At 35.7% G+C, this 13705-nt stretch overlaps 1 non-coding gene across 1 annotated transcript; it reads right to left on the bottom strand.

The window, feature by feature from the left end:
* Positions 1–13220: 13220 nt before the first annotated feature.
* On the bottom strand, positions 13221–13322 carry LOC120225574. The gene has a single exon (XR_005526835.1). It is a non-coding gene; the product is annotated as a U6 spliceosomal RNA (small nuclear RNA).
* Between the last annotated feature and the right edge of the window lie 383 nt (positions 13323–13705).

Genomic DNA, 13705 nt, shown 5'->3' on the forward strand with positions numbered 1-13705 from the left:
CACTTACTCCATTATATGCGCTACCCTGTCCTCTACCCAAATCTGGATCCCATCCTAACTACCCAATTGAAACCATAGTCATAAAATTCACCACCGAGTCACAGCCTTTCAGCCCTCAGTTAACACAGCTGGCCACAGATACTCTCTTGAACTATTCTTTATACTTGATACCATCATCCTTTATGATCTGATTATTCCTCCTCTCGCATCCCCTTTAGTTTGTCTCACTAACTCTTTTTCTCCAACAAACTATAGGTATTCTCTTAGATCTATCCTTGGCTCAACTCTTTCCACCAGATAATAGATCATACTCATTAAATGTTCACAACCACCTGTGTTCAGATGGCCCCCAAGTCTCTCTCTACTCTTGTTACCTTTTCTACCCTTTGATTTACAACCCCCTGGTAGTATGTTCACTTGAACATCTCACTGGTATCTAAAAATCATTATAATCTATCTTCCTTGTGAAAGCTGCCTATATACCATCAAGACTTAAAAATGTCTCCCTCAATGTCTCCCTCTCCATTTCTGGTCCTTTTTGTATCTTTCTCTGTGAGTCAGTCTTTCTCTCTTCTCCCTTTTTCTCCATGTCTCTTAACCCTCTTCTTTTCTCCCCAACCGAGGCAATCATAGAATCCTGACATTGATAGAGAACAGCCTTCTTCTGTGTCCCCTGTCCATTCTCTTGATGCCACCATCATTGGGTCACCTGACTTCATGTAGTAGCATAACAGGATGGCCTTAAGACTCTCTTCTCACTCAAAAGTATGATGAGAAAGAGGATATCTGCATCATAGTGTCAGAGTATCTCCTACAAGATATTTGTTATTTACAAATGGTAACTGTGCATTACAGAAACTTTGCAGAAACAACGTTAATCAAGTGATCAGGGTTAATGAAGAGAGCTGAATGTTTGTGCTGCTGCTCCAAAAATCATGTTGAAACCCTAACCTTCAATGTGACAGTGCTAGGATGAGGTGTCTTTGGGTGGTACTTAGGTCCTAAGAGGGGAGCTTTCATGAATGGGGTTAGAGCCATTATAAAAGAGACCCCAAAGGGCTCTCCTGTCCTCTTTCTGCTATGTGTGGATCTTTGGAGAAGCAGAAAGTCAGCAATATCCCTCAGGAATACAGATGCAAAATCTTTAATAAATATTTGCTGAAAGAATTCAGCATATATAAAAATAATTATACACCGCGACCGAGCAGAGTTTATTTTAGGGATGCAAGCCTGGTTCAATATTTGAAAATCAATCAGTATAATCCACCATATTGACAGACTAAGTAGAAACATCACATGATCATATCAATTGATACATTTCAAAAAGCTGACAAAATTCAACCAACCTTCATGACAAAAATTCTCGGAGAAACAGGAATAGAAGGGAACTCCCTCAATTTAAAGAGCATCTACCAAAAAATCTCACAGCAAATCTTATACTAAATGGTGAAAGTCACAATACTTTCCTCCTAAGATTAGGCAATGATGTCTGCTTTCATCAGTCTTATTCAATGTTGATGTGATGTCCAGCCACCGCAATAAGGTACAGAAAAGAAATAAATGACATACAGATTGGAAGGAAAGAAACAAAACTGTTGCTATTTCCAGAGGACATGATGTTATGTGTAGAAAATCCCAAGGAAACTACAAAAGCTCCTAGTACTAATAAGTGAGCACAAGGTCACATGACAATGAGATCAACACACAAAAACCTATGCATTCCTCTATGTTAGCAATAAACATGTGGATACTGAAATTAAAAATACAATGTCATTTATAATCACTCATTAAGGAAATGAATACTTAGTTGTAAATCCTTGTAAACATGTACAGTACTCATTCTGAATACTACAAAACACTGATGAAAGAAATCAAGGATTTAAACAAATGGAGAAATATAATCTGTTCATGCATTGGAAGATTCAACATACTAAAGGTGCTAAAATTCCTCAAACTGATATACAGATTTAACAAAATTCCCATCAAAATCCAGCAACATTTTTCATAGATACAGACAAGATTAATGTAATACACTTACATGGAAAAGCAGTGGAATAAGAATAGTTAAAACAATTTTGAAAAAAAAAAAAAGAATCAAGAGGGAGAGATCAATTTACCCAATATTAAGGTTTACCACATAGCTACAGTAATCAAGACTGTGGCATTAGTGGAGGCTAAACATACAAATCAATGGAAACGAACAGAGAACTCAGAAGTAGAGCCACACAAATATTCCCGATTGATTTTTATGATGGGTAATACAACACCCAGTGGTTATTCTCTCCATTTCTATCAGAGCTGTCCTAGAGTCTGATTTCCAGAAGGAAATTACTTCCTTGCTCTGACCAAGAGATGAGAACAGCCCTTGAGACATGATTTGGTCCACAGGCCAGAGAAGCTCAGTGCCTTAATTAATTGAGACCCATTTGTCCCATTCTTGTTTCAAGACCTTCATAAACTCATATGAAGGTACTAGTTAAGCAACAGGTTTTGCTTCTGCTTAAGCAACTGTGGATTTTTTTTTTGTTGGTTTGCTTTTTTGATTTTTACCTTTCAATCTAAATTCATCATTCCATTTTTCATCAGTACTAAATTTCATTGTTTTAGATTTGGCACACCACAATTCCTACCTATCAGAAGTCATCTGAACTCCTTTTGGCTCCCAGTTAACTTGTTTACCTGTATATGTTTGCCAATCCCTGTCCTATAATCTTTTTTAAATGGCTACAAGAAGGAAGGCATAGCCTTACAGCAAACTACGAAAGACCTATTTCTAGGCTTAACTAAATGACTAAGAGATAATGTGTTCTTTGTTTATGGTAAATGACAATGGTGAATCCTATCTTATTAAACTGATATCCAGGCTACATTTTTCCATTATAGTACTGGCATGATAAATTTAAAGGGCAGAGAGTTACAGCTAGAAGGGATCTTAGAAATAATCTAAAATATATATATTTTATTTGAAATCTTCATTTTATAAAAGGAGAACATGAACTCAGAAGTGAAGTGACTTCTCCAAGATTAACAATAGTAAGTGACCGTTTAGGGATTTGAACCCAAATATTCTGATTCAATTATGGTTATTTGTGTGTATTTAACCAGTACATTATGCTTCCTCTTTATCAAATGCACTACAAAAATTCGAATGTATGATGTCTCTAGTACTACCCTATAAAAAGTCTATCCAGGAATAAAGTGAGGTGGAGCCTAGAAGTTCTTTACCAACACCACTTTAAGCTACGACTGATCACTAGATACTCTCCTTTCTTCTGGTCACCTGTCCCAGAATAGTATGTAATATGAACATTACTGCCATAATTTGCAGTATCAAGTTTCTATCCTCCAGGTAAAACTCCTAAAAAGTTTTTATTGTGGAATATAAAAAAATTGAACAGATTGAAAAGGAGATCAGATTAATGGTTGCCAGAGGTGGGGGTTGGGGATGGGTGAAATGGGTGAAGGGGGTCAAAGAGGATAAACTTCCAGTTATAAGAAATAAGTTCCGGGGAATCTAATGTACAGTGTGATGACTACAGTTAACAATACCATATTGTATATTTGAAAGTTCCTGTAAGAAAGTAGATCTGAGAAGTTCTCATCACAAGAAAAAAATGTGTAACTATGTAAGGCAATAGATGTTAATTCTGTGATAACAATTTCTATATATATGTATCAAATCACGATGTTGTACACTTAAAATTAATATAATGTTATATATAAATTACATCTCAAAAAAACTGAAAAAAAGTGTTCAAGAAAATTCTTGGGGATACTATCAGAGAAAGATCTCTTGGATATATTGTTGATTTTACACATTAATTTTGCCACACATCAGTAATCGGCACCTGATTTGGGGGACAGTCTACTCCATCTTTTATTTATCCATATATATGGGGTGGGGAAATAACCTACTAATTTTCTTCTTGATTTATGCTAAATGATGCTAACAATTTATTAAACACTGTTTTCCCACTGGATTACATGTCAGAGCACGAGGTCTGGTTTGCCATATGGCACTCACTGCCTCATCCTGAGAGCTGGTACCACAGCATGCAGTGCATCTCGCATGTCAAATTTTTATTCAAGACATTATGGAATGTGCTTTATTTTTTAAAAATTTTTTTAACATTTACTCATTTTTTGAGAGACAGACAGAGCACAAGTGGGGGAGGGGCAGAGAGAGAGAGGGAAACACAGAATCCATAGCAGGCTCCAGGCAATGCTATCAGCAGACAGCCCGATGGCTTGAACCCATGAACTACATGACCATGACCTGAGCCGAAGTCGGACACTTAACTGAGTGACTGGAGCACCCCTGGAATGTGCTTTCTACTTCTGAAATATTATTTGAAAAGAACTGCGACTTGTTTAAAAATTATAAGTTCTAAATAAACAACAGCATATGCAAAAAGCAAAATATACACAGACACTGAATTATGTTCCTGAAATTTTAAATGCCATGGGGAACCAGTGAAAAAAATCAAGAGAAAGCCACATATATGGCATGACCTTAAAAATGTTTTAAAAATGCATATATAAACACTAAAAGAAAATATAGCCAAATCTGTCCATTGATTTCTTTATCATTCTGGGATTCCTGCCTAACTCAAGAAAGCCTCCTTGGGCAGTCTTCTAAACTTTCTCCTAATATTTGTATAATCTGACTTTTTATCCTACATTTGGATTTAAAATCCATCTGGAATTTACTCATCTACATGACATATTGTTGGCATCCAATTCTATTTTCTTCCAACATCATTGATTAAAACAATATTTATTAAATATGACATCTTTTCCTGCTGACTTATAATACATCTATACTTCAATCTACTCGTACAATAGCTACTCTCTTTCAGTGATCTTATTTTATTTTTTTCATTTTGGTACCTATGCTATATTCTTTTGTCTAGTATAGCTATGCGATACTTTTAATATATGACACAAGTCCCTTCTTTTTATTATTTTTCAAGCACTTCTTGCTGATATTTATGAGTTTGGGCTCAGTTGAAAAAAATCTAGGGTGCTTGGGGTGCCTGGGTGGCTTAGCTGGTTGACCGTCTAACTTTGGCTCAGGTCATGGTCTCGTAGTTTGTGAGTTCAACCCTCATGTCAGGCTCTGTGCTGACAGCTTAGAGCCTGGAGCCTGCTTCAGATTCTGTGTCTCCCTCACTCTCTGCCCCTCCTCCCTTCTCTTCCTCTCTCTCTCTCTTTCTCTCTCTCTCTCAAAACTAAACATTAAAAAATTATTAGAAATCTAGGGTACTGATCAAAACCATATATTAAACTTATACATTAATTTCAAAAGGATTCGTGTCTTCAAATTTAGTTTCCCCATCCAAGAGCATAGTATAATTCTTATTATTTAGATTTTTAAGTCCTTTAATTAAAAACTCATACTTTTGCTTTTGGTATGCATTTCTATGGCAAAATACAAATGTAATATATACAAAGTAGAAAAGAGACTTGGCAAAATTATTAGTTGGAAAAAATTAGACTTCCTAATGTACAAAAAACTTATACGATTGATAAAAAATAATAGTCAGAGGACAGTGGGTAAAAGGCACTCTTTTAGTTATTTATTTTTTAATACTAAAAAAAATTTTTTTAATGTTTTATTTATTTTTGAGAAAGAGAGAGACAGCATGAGCAGGGGAGGGTCAAAGAGAGAGAGAGACAGAATCCGAAGACAAGCTCCAAGCTCTGAGCTAGTTGTCAGCACAGAGCCCAATGCGGCACTCGAACCCAGGAACTGTGAGATCGTGACCTGAACTGAAGTTGGAGGCATAACTGACTGAGCCACCCAGGTACCCCAAAAAGCTACTTTTTAAAAAGAGGGATGGAGGATAGCTGTTAAAGGTAAGAGGGAGTGCACCACCTACAACACATCACAAGCAATGAAGGAAATGCAAAGCAAAACAAAGTACTTTTTTTTTGTTTCCTGATGAGATTTGTAAAACTTAAAAAGAATATCTAACATCTAGTGGTGGAGAAGATATGCACCTCTTGCATTACTGGTGGAAATGTAAATAGAAAGAATGTGCCAGCATATACTAAGCATCAAAATGCACATGACCTTTGAATCATACTTTTAAGATTTTATTCTACAGAAGAGCTCTAACACAAAAAAGCTGGATAGGCTTTGCCATCCCCAGCATTATTTGCAACAGCAAGTCTAAACATTATCCATAGGGGAGTATGGGGATAAAATTTGCTATAGTCACACTATATTGTAATAAGTATGTCATTTCTTCCTTAAATCATTTCCTTTGCAGCTTTCCCCTTTAGCGATGACTTACACTCAGAATCAAAGAAGTCCCCCATCAGCTCTGAGTCTCAATGCTGGATTTTCTTAACTCCTTAGTAAGAATGTAGTCTTGAAATCCATGCTTAGTGGAGGCAGGGAAAGCAATCAAGTAATTGTCTGAATTCCAACAGTAGAGCTTTCCAAAGCCTTCTGAAGGAAACCTACATCATCAACTAAAAAGAACTTTACTATCTGCCAGCGACAAGAGGGCCTCAAGACTTCCAGATGGAGTGGAAAGCCCATTACTTCCAGTGACTCTGGTAGAGAAAGTTGGAGGAGGGGCACTGAGAGGCATCCTGTGCTCTTTCTGGGCCAAAGAATCAGGTAGAGAGGAATGTCAGGGAAGTTGAAGGAGGAAGTAAAAGCAGCACTGGGATGAAAATGATACCTTGTCCTTTTTGTGACTGTGGGAGAACACCTGTTGGAATCTAAGCAGAATGCAGCAGTATAAGGAGGTTATGCAGAAGGACATTCAGAAGAGAGAGAGTGAATGGGAGGTGGAGACAGAGAGAGAAGACAGAGACAGACAAAGGGAGAGAGAGAAAGAGAGAGACAGGGGGGAAGAGACAGGGAGGCAGAGAGGGGAAGGGAGACAGAGGCTAAAAGAGAGAGTATGGATTTTTATTATAATAAAAATAAGGAATAAAAATGTTATCAGTCATAAGCTTTGAGTGACTTATTATCAGTCATAAGCTTTTGAGGATTATTGATAACTCATCATCTTTGCTCTTTTATGTGTTTTCTAAATTTTCCCTAAAAATCACATACCACTTAAATAATCAGAAAAACAGTCATTAAAACAAATAAACAAACAAAAAACATTAAATCATTTAAATCCTTTCTGCTTTCATTGCAGAAAAGTTTTGTTTTTTATTTTTTTTTCTGAGTAAGGCTGCAACCAAACCAGCTGAATGATCACAAATCTAAATCCACATCTGAATACGTGCCCCAGGTAAACATCTTGAGAAACCAGTACCTGGAAATGAGGTGCCAAGACTTGAAATTTATTAAGCTCCACTGTCATGGGAATATATGCCTAAAAAGTGGGATCTGATTGTCAGAGAACCAGATTTCCACCACATCAGGAGGCAACCCTGTCACCCCTTCATCTACAATGTCCCTGGAGTGAACTCCAACAATGCACAGCAAGTCCTCAGGCAGTGGGGAGACTCGAGAAAGAAATCAGAGGATAAGACTAACATCTGGGCTGTAAGAAAGAAAGGAGGACCCTCCACTTTGTGGTTTGGGGTCCCAAGAAGTTCAGCTGTTGTGGGAAGTAACACTATAGAAAATCCCTGGGCTTACTCCTTGGGCTACAGGCTAGCCACCCCTGTTTTGATAATAGTAGACTGACCTGGTGGTAGCCTTACAAACAACTGAGTAAGAGAAACACAAAAATATAGAATGTGTAGTTATCCCTGTAAAATCCTTTGTTTACTTTTTTGATGTAATTAACATGGAAAATAGTGTTTAAAATGAGAAACTTAAAGATGAAAAAGGATCTCAAATGAGGACATTTGCCCATCATACTTGCTGCAGAGTACTGGTTAGCAAGTCTTCAGTGTCAGAACAACAGAATACAGATTACAATGATAAGGCTGCCATGGATCACACCTAGTCTGTAAGGATGAAATAAAATTATTTATTTATTTATTTATTTATTTATTTATAACTTTTTAAAATATCTTTTTTTTTTTGAGAGACAGACAGAGTGTGAGCAGGGGAGAAGCAGAAGGAGGGAGACACAGAATCCAAAGCAGGCCCCAGGCTCTGAGCTGTCCTCACAGAGCCTGATGCAGGGTTCGAACTCATGAACCACAAGATCGAGACCTGAGCTGAAGTTGGATGATTAACTGCTGAGCCACCCAGGCGCCCCTGAAATAAAATAATTTAACAAAGTGAAATTCCAGGGCTAGAAAAAGATGGAATAGAAACTCTGGGCTTAATATACTAAAACAAAGAAACAGACAAAAACAATAAACAAACAAGACTAGGAAGACTGAAAGGTGGAGAATAAAAGGCAGACTGGCTAGGGACCCTGAGACTTCGTGAGCAACACAACGGTAAGGTTCTTGGGTTTCCTTTATCCCTATCCTGGACTGGGTGCTGGACATGCCAGCAACTTAGCTATGTCAATGGACACTCTCAAAAACAGCCTGCTCTCTCTGGCCAAAGGACAAGGAAAGAGGCAGCCTAGCAGGTTGGAAAAATTTTACACAATGTCCACACTATACTATCCAAACATCATGGAAAAAAACTGTGGCTGCACCCCACTTCTGAGAGGGAAGCCTAGACTTCAATCCTTGTTGGGCTGAAATGAAATACTCCTTTCCTTTCTCCCCATCAAGGGTGGTATCAGAGCAAGCCAAGAGGGGATGCAGGACTTTCATCCTTGTTTGGTGGTAAGAAGACCCTCTCTGCCCATACTGTTGGCAGAGCTAAATGGGGAGGCTGGAATTCCATCCATATCCAAAAGTAAAAAAGTACTCTTCTCTTCTGCACATACTCTTCTCTTCTGCACCTATGTAGTATCTGTAGAGACCAAGAACATTATGAGGGATTCCCTTTTCTGCCTAGCTAGGATAATAGTAGCTGAAGCCCAATGAGAAACCTGGACTTCTTCTACTCCAGCCCAACAGTTACAAGGTGTCCCTCCCTCCTCGCTTCCCTAGGGTGTCCATGGAGGTAGAATGAGGGAACTTTGTCTTCCATTTCCACCTGGAAATAATTAGGTAGTACATTCTTTCCTCTGTCAGCCTATTGTCCAAGGAGGACTGCCAAAACATAAGTTTAAATAGGATTCAGAATTTCATAACATTAATATGTAGGGTATAACTGAAAATCACTCATCACAAGAAGAACCAGGAAAATCCCAACTTGAATGAGAGAAGACAATTAGTAGATGCCAATACCTATGTGACAGAGATGGAATTCTCTGACAGAGGTTTTAAAGCAAATTATCATATAAATACTTCAACAAGCAATTACAAGCATGTTTGAAACAAATGAGAAAGTAGAAAGTCCCAGTAAAGAAATAGAAGGTATAAAAAAAACCAAAGGAAATTTAGAACTGAAAAATACAACAACCTAAATGAAAAACTTACTGGATAGGCTCTACAGCAAAATGAATAGAACAAAGGAAAGAATCATTGAGCTTAAACAAAGGACAATAGAAATTACCCAATCAGAATAAGAGAGAGAAAATAGGAAAAAAAATTATCAAGCCTTAAGGACACATGAATATAGCACAAGATATAAAATTTTCATCATCAAAGTCTCAGAAGGAGAGGAGAAACAATCTGGAGCTGAAAAAGTGTTTGGAGAAAAAAATTTCTTAAAACTTATCAAATTTGGCAAAAAACATAAACCTACAGATTCAAGAAGTTGAGCAAACCTGAAATGTTATAAATCCAAAAAACAATAAATCTATGCCAAACACAAAATAATCAAACTCCTAGAAACTAAAGACAAAGAGAAAATCTTTTTTCTTTAATGTTTATTTATTTATTTTGAGAGAGAGAAAGAATGAATCCCAAGCAGGCTCTGCACTGTGAGCACAGAGCCAAATACAGGGCTCAATTTCACAAACCATGAGATCATGACCTGAGCCAAAATCCAGAGTCAGATGCTTAACTGACTGAGCTACCCAGGCACCCCAAAGAAATAATCTTGAAAGCCAAGTGGGAGAAATCTTACCTATAGTGGAACAGTAATTCAAGTGACAATGGACTTCTCAGAAACCATAAAGACTAGAAGGAAGTGGAATAACAGTTGTCAAGGGCTGAAAGAAATGTCAACCCAGAGTTCTATATCCAGAAAACATACCCAAAAAAATAAAGAGTAAATTAGGACATTCTTAGATGAATACAAACCTAAGAGAATTTATGACTAGCAATCTTACATAGAAGAAAGGCTAAGGAATTTCTTAAAATGAAAAAGAAATAACAAAGAACAACAACAAAAACAACAAAAATCTCCCAAAACTTGGAACATCAAGGAGAATAGAAAGAGTAAAAATGTGAGTAATACACGACATTGTCATTCTTTTCTAAGTTATATTTGATGGTTAAAGCAAAAATTATAACATTGTCTGATGTGATTCTCAAAGTACCACATAGAAGAAATATTTAAGATAATTATAAATAGAAAGTAAAGGGACTTAAAAGGAGGTAAAGTATCTATATTTTATTCAAATTGGCAAAACATGAACACCAGTATACTGTGGTAAGTTACTTATATACAATGCAATACTTAGAGAAACTATGAAAAAAAAAAAAACCCAAAGAATTGAACTCATACTGTGTGTTCTATGACCACAGTGGAATCAAAATTGGAAGTCAATAATAGAAAAAATTTCAAAAACACTTCAAATACTTGGAAATATATAGATTTCTAAATAATTTATGGGTTAAATAGGAAGTATCAAGGGAAATAAGAAAACATATTCAATTGAAAGAAAACAAAAATAAAATGTATCAAAATAGGCAAGACACAGTACTGCTAAAAGGTAAATTTAGAGCACCATTTTTACATTAGTATAGAGTAAAAGTCTCTAATCAATAATCTAAGCTCCCACTTTATGAAACTAGCAACATAAACACACAGCCAGTTAAAAAAGGAAGAAAATAATAAGGAGCAGAAAAAAATAAAGTAAAAAACAGCAAAACATTGGAGAAGAATCAATAAAACAAAAAGCTGGTTCTAGCAAAACTGACAAATAAAAGATACAAATTAACTATAACATGAATGAAACAGGATATTGCTGCATATTCTCAGACACCAAAAGCATAATATGGGAACATCAGAAACAACTGTATACACTAAACTTGGTCACTTAGATGAAATGGACCAATCCCTTGAAAACCACAAACGTGTATAGCACACTCAATATGAGATAGATAATTTGAATATCCCCATAACTATTAAAGAAATTTAATTTGCAATTTCAAATCTTCCTAAAGAGAAATCTCCAAGCTCACATTGTTTCTGAAAAATTTTGAAGAATACAACAATATGTTTTAAAAAGAATGTTATTTCTATACAAGCTCTTCCAGAAAAGATAAGAATAAATAACACTTTTCAATTAAATTAACAAGGCCAGTATAACCTTAATACCAAAATCTAAGAAATACAGTAGATAAAAAAGTAAATTATATTCTTAGTAAAGACAAATATTGTTTATATATCATACATATTATATAAATAAGTATAACAAATAATATAAAACCTACTTGGTCATGGTATGTATGTGTAGGTATGAAATTATATACATATAAAACCAAGTCAGATTATTCCAGGGATGCAAGGATGGTTCAATATTCAAAAAGTTATCAATGTAATCAATCATATTAATAAGCTAAAGAAGACAAATCCCACAATTATAACATTCGTGATAAAAACTTTCAGAACATTAGGAATCAAGGGGCATTTCTTCAACTTGATACAAAATTAACCAAAAATACTCTAGCTAACATAGTTAATGGTGAAGGAATGAATGTTTTCCAACTATGATTAGGGTCAAGGCAAGGATGTTTGCTCTCACTACTTTATTCAACATACTATTGGAAGTGCTAGCCAGAGACACAGGACAAGAAAAGGAAATAAAAGACACACAGATTGCAAAGGGAGAAATAAACTGTTTATATTTGCAGATGACATCATAGTCTACATAGAAAATCCCTCAAATAAGTTACAAAAGATTCCTAGAATACGGGAGTTCAGCAAGTTCACAGGATACAAGATCAATATACAAAAATAAACTGTTATTCCTATATGCAAGTAATGAACCCAAGAACACTGAAATTAAATATACACTACCATTCACAATTACTCTGTAAACTGATGGAATATTAAGGTATAAACCTAACAAAATGTGTAAAGGACTTAAATGCTTAAACTATAAAACACTGATGAAATACATAAAAGAAGATCTAAATAAATGGAGACACATACTGTTTCATGGACTGGAAAATTCAACATTGTAAAGATGTCTCCCTAAAATGATGTATAGGTTTAATGCAATTCCTAGAAAAACTCAAGTAAGATTTTTGTAGCTATAGACAATGTATTATATAATTGATATGGAAAGACAAAGAAAATAGAAGATCTAAACAATTTTATTTTTTTAATATTTTACTTATTTCTGAGAGAGAGAGAGAGACAGCATGACCAGGGGAGGGTCAGAGAGAGAGGGAGACACAGAATCCGAAACAGCCTCCAGGCTCTGAGCTGGCAGTCAGCACAGAACCCGATGTGGGGTTCAAACCCACAAACTGTGAGATCATGACCTGAGCCGAAGTCTGATGCTTAACCAGCTGAGTCACCCAGGCACCCCTAAACAATTTTTTAAAATAAAAATAATGTAGGATTAATCACTCTAGCTAAATTTAAGATTTATTAAACAGCTTAGTTTATTATATGGCTACATAGATCAACAATACAGAATAGGAAACCCAGAAATAAATCTATAGAGGTACAAACAGTTGATTTTTTTTTTGCTTTGGCTGCATTTTTTAACAGCTTTATTGAGATATAATCCATGTACCATATAATTACCCCATTTAACGTGTATGATGCGGGGTGCTTGGGTGGCTCAGTTGGTTAAATGTCCAACTGATTTTGGCTTCAGGTTATGATCTCCTGGTTCGTGAGACTGATCCCTTCATCAGACTCTGTGCTGATGCTGCAGAGCTTGCTTGGGATTCTCTCTCTCCCTTTCTTTCTGCCCCTTACCCACTTGCATGCATGTATGTGTGTGTTCTCTCTCTGTCTTTCAAAATAAACAAACATTAAACAATAAAGTGTAAAATTCAGTGATTATTTTATTATTAAGTTTTTAAGATTGTGGAAATGTATATGTTACATAAAATTTACCATTGTAACTGTTTTCAAGTGTGCAGTACAATGCAATTTAAAAAATAAGGAACATTTCATGAATCTGCATGTCATTCTTGCTCATGGCCTATAGTAATTTCTCTGTATCAATCCTATTTTTGTATATGTACTGCCAAAGTATGTACTGGCCAACTGATTTTTGATAAAGGTATAAGAGTAAATCAATGGAATAAAGGCAATCTTTTCAGCAAATAGATATCATTTGCTGATTACATATCCATCAGCAAAAAAAAAGCCAAAACAAGCCAAAAAAAACCTCAACCTCATATTTTATACAAAATAAAGTAAAAACGGATTATAGATTCATATGTAAAATATACACCTACAAAGTCTTTAGAAGAAAAAAATAGAAAATCTTTGGGATGTAGGGCTTGGTGACAAATCAAAAGCAAAATCCATAAATTGGATTTTTATTGAAATTAAAGTCCTTGCCTCTGTGAAGGACCCTGTTAAGAAGGTAAAATGGCAGGCTGGGAGAAAAGTTTTGCAAACTACATTACTGAC

Source organism: Hyaena hyaena, unplaced genomic scaffold (assembly GCF_003009895.1).
Source record: "Hyaena hyaena isolate Hyena2069 unplaced genomic scaffold, ASM300989v1 scaffold_1437, whole genome shotgun sequence".
NCBI classification, from domain to species: domain Eukaryota; kingdom Metazoa; phylum Chordata; class Mammalia; order Carnivora; family Hyaenidae; genus Hyaena; species Hyaena hyaena.